Raw genomic sequence first — 4,067 nt, forward strand, 5'->3', positions numbered from 1 at the left:
ACTGGAAAAGACATTCAGGCTTGCAACTTGTTGCAGAAATTAGGCATGTGGATTATAGGTTTAAGATGCAAATAACAAACGATACTACTCCATTCATCGACGCAAAATAGCTCACTTGAGCTTCACAGCAAAAAGTAGCTGAATAATGGCATAAATAGATTATCCATATCTACTAATAAAGAACTCATGTTGTGACAGGAATAAAACCCGAGTTCCCATCTTCAGATTCTCCTAAGCATATCCATCTTACCTCTCCAATTCCAGAACCAGTGCCAAAGCTAGCATACAACGCACGTTCGCGGAACTCTCAAAGCAAGCGCGCTCTCCAAACTATGACCTAGCCTCTCCAATGAACTGCGAACAGAATGAGATCGAGTAAATGTGCACTGTTGTGGTGGGTCTATGCACTGGCGCACCCTCACAATTTCTGCATCTTCTTGTAGGTTCTTTGACCAACTAATAAGCCTTTCCATTCTCTTGAACAGGCAGAGGAGCTGTAATGGGCAAAAGATTTATGTCAGTCGGCAGAGAAAGTAGTCTATTTTCTCTTCCATACAAGTAACCATGTGTTTTCCACATATGTGCATATGTGAGTGAAGGCTAAGGGCGTCCTCAATGGCAACTTTCAAATAGCTAGTTAGATTTGGCTTAGAAATGAAAAAAAAAAGAACACTGTAGTGGAGAGTTATTTGAGCTGTGAGAATTATATCTAGGAGATTATGCTAGGCTAGCTATTTAGAATCGCTAGTTATTTGACCTCTCTTCTTTATAGCGAATTCTTTCTAGACTAACTATTTGGGAATCATTGGGGACCGCCTAAGCTGCTGTGATGATTTGCCTCGGGAGTCAGGCCACATGCTCAAAGCTCAATGCATACATTCGTAAAAAGTGTCTCTGTATGTCAGAATTAAATGTAACATAACCACCTTTGTAATGTAGAGGCAAGCTTCAAGTTATTGTCTCTAAATGGTAGTCATTCTCCACTCGGAACAATCTCTTCTCATCACAGGTTTTGGATATGAACATGATGATGTCTGGATGGAGGACAAATATAAACTTGCTAATGAATTACTACATTAGCAGGGTAAGTTATTTTTTTCTCAGATTTGCAGAACCTTTTTTTTTGCAGATCGATTTGCAGAACTAGGTTTTCTAGCATCCTTTTTGGGACCTTTTTTTTCTTCAAGGGGTGCGAAGGCTAGGGCCTGCTGCTGCTAGTTTACCCAAACAAGCCCGCCCTGCTCCTCCGACAGGAGCCCCGTCCACGTCGCCCAAAATTTTTACCGCCGTCAGATCTCGAAGTATATGCCCACGATTTACTGAATCGGCTTTTACCCGAAGCACTTCCTCGTGATTCTCTTTACTTTTTTTCGCTCTTCGTTGGCTTCTTTGTAGCTGCTTCAGCTTCTTGTCTGAATTCAGGAGAACAAATATATACTCAGCTTCAGCTTTTTGTTTGGGAAACTTCTCCTCCCCTTCCGTCTCTCTCGTCTTCGCTCTCTCCCTCCTGACGAATGGGCGACGGCGCATCCAGGTAGCCTCGGTGGTGGCTGGCCCTCGGCACGACGACGGCCACCCTCCTCCTCTCGTCCTCCTCCTCATCCATGGCCCTTCCCTCTCGCGCCGGGTTTAGCGACGGCCACGCGGCCCCAGGGTAGCGGCAACCCGACCTAGGGTTTCGCCCTTCTTGTTGGCCGCGGCGGCGGCGAAGCTCGGTGGGTTGATCTGGCGGTTGCGCTCTCCTGCTGCTCTGTGTCGTGGATCCTCCCCGAGAAAGCCTCTTCCTACATCTTCCGCTTGCACAGGTGATTGGCCGCCGCTCTTTTCATGCCTCTGTCAATGGCTGTGTTGTTAGGGTTCTATTAATCCTCTATCTATTCTATCTGTTGGAGTTAATAGATGTTGATTTCCTTAAAAAATTGCCTGCAGTGGCCATGTATTACCGTGACTGGTTCAGCTTTGTCTCATCGGATCTTCTGAGTCCCCTAATGCTAAATTTCTGATCTTCCACTATTACGGTCCAGGAGGGTACCTCCGAGTGTTTAAGCAATCGGTTGGCCTTGGTGGACATGTTCTTCTATTGGTGAGTATTTAGGATTTATACCAAAAAAATTAAGTGCTTCTCAAGACCCGCTAGATGTCAATTGATGAATATATTTTTTGGATTCTATTGTTGTCAACGTAAATGTGCTTTACTAACTTATTCTAGGTATTTGTGGTGTGACGAAAAAAAAAACAGCCTATCTCTAGGTATGGTTGCTTTCTAAAACTTTTCCCTGTTATAATAAATAATGAATTCGGTAGGATTATGTAAGGTTAGGAGCAGGCCACCCTCTGGTATGCTCTACAAGTTTCATGTTCTGTAAAGTTTAGTAAAAAAATGATAACCGAGGTTTTTAGTTTGTTAATTTAAATTTCAACAGCATTCACATATCACCGTTTCCTGATTAAACGAGAGGGTTTACTTTTCCTTGTGTATGATAACGTGAGATGCGTTGGTTAATGATTGAGATCTGCCTAATACTTTGGTTAACTTTGGTAATAAAGATTACTATATGCAGGTTAAACAGTTACTGTTGTCCTTTGTTGATGGCTGTATCGTTACCTTTTTCTAATTTGGGGCTAAAGCAAAATCAGGTCCTAATTTGGGAAGCAACAGCTAATTTTAGTTCTGCATTATGATTCAGTGACACTCAAAAATTGCTTCTGCACTGAATTTGGTATTTGCTGCTAGATTTTCAGAGGGAAAAAGATACTTTTTAATCTACTGGCGGAACATTAGAGATGACACAAAAATAGATTTTACAAAGTGCTAAAAGCTGTTGCCTCTTCATCCTCTGGTACTGCTCAAGTGGGTCTCATTGAATAGCTATATTTCTTCCTATCTTACTGACTTACTTTTAAATACTTATTCACATGCTAGCTTTTAAAGGTTTTATGTTACAAACTCAACAATATCAGTCTCCATTGTATGGATTTTTTGAGGAAATCCATTGAGATGAATATCATGTTCACAGTTTGCTATTGTTGTTCATAACGTTCTTTTTAAATAATAGGTTCATGGTCTGGTTCTGAATCCTCAACTTCAGAAAGATAGCTGCCATTTGTTCCACAAAATTATGAATCAGGCTGACACAAGACTTCTGACGATTGTAATGAATGGTTGCTTCTCGATCTTGTGGTGATATGTGCATCATTGTTACCCTCCTACAAAAAGATGTAAGTTTAGACTTTCCCCTTTTGAGCATGCCCTGTCCTGTGATAGACCAGTCAACCAAATTAGTAGATTACTCACACATGGCACTGTCAAAATTCAGATATTCCAAGCTCGGTCTTCTCACTGCAGAACTGTAGCCCAGGGTTTCTGTTCAGCAACCAAGGAGATGTGTTCCAGTCATTCGTTCCAAACGGCTTCGAGAGGCCTCAACCCGCTGGACCTGCCTCTGTCCGAGGCTACCAATGGGCAGTATGCTTTTGAAGACGGAACAACCAGCACAAACTTGCAGGTAAACTAACTGATGCTTGACGAGCTCATTTTCATTATCCTTTTAGTTAGCTTACTGAATAATCAAATCGAGCCCTAACGTAGCTTTCGTTTACGTTTTTTGATTTTTCAGCCTAGAAGCTATTGGGAGGAGGACCTCCAAAGCGTTTTCCACATCAACAACAAACGACAGAGCCAGGAGAACGGGGTTTCAGTTTCAACGCAGACTTTTCATGGTTCATAAATAAAACACTAATATACTGAAACTTTTTTCTAGATCTTCCTCCTCACCTGAATTACCGTCTCGAAACAGATCAATTACAAGAAGGCCACATTAAAATAGAGTTTTGATGAGCATACTTATAATTTCACGTATTGCTGCACGGGCGCGCGAAGGCGCGCGCCCTGATACTAGTATGTCCCATGTTGGACTCGGTAGTCGGTGTTACAGAAGCCTACTGGGAATGCCATCTTAAGCCATGGGATATAGCTGCTGGAGTCCTGGTAGTGGCTCATTTGATAATTAACTTCTGAAAGTCGTTGAATAAATAACCATTGGATACAGAAGAAAATATGGGTGTAC

At 42.1% G+C, this 4,067-nt stretch overlaps 1 long non-coding RNA gene across 2 annotated transcripts; it reads left to right on the top strand.

Annotated features, from left to right (window-relative positions):
* Positions 1-1,522: 1,522 nt before the first annotated feature.
* Positions 1,523-3,760, top strand: LOC136509192 (uncharacterized). Of its 2 annotated transcripts, XR_010772251.1 has the most exons (6): positions 1,523-1,805; positions 1,930-2,083; positions 2,210-2,250; positions 3,057-3,219; positions 3,318-3,506; positions 3,618-3,760. It is a non-coding gene; the product is annotated as an uncharacterized lncRNA (long non-coding RNA). The 2 variants fall into 2 exon arrangements; XR_010772252.1 differs by lacking the exon at positions 2,210-2,250.
* The last annotated feature ends 307 nt before the right edge of the window (positions 3,761-4,067 follow it).

The sequence above is a fragment of the Miscanthus floridulus genome, chromosome 15 (assembly GCF_019320115.1).
Source record: "Miscanthus floridulus cultivar M001 chromosome 15, ASM1932011v1, whole genome shotgun sequence".
Taxonomy (NCBI): Eukaryota; Viridiplantae; Streptophyta; class Magnoliopsida; order Poales; family Poaceae; genus Miscanthus; species Miscanthus floridulus.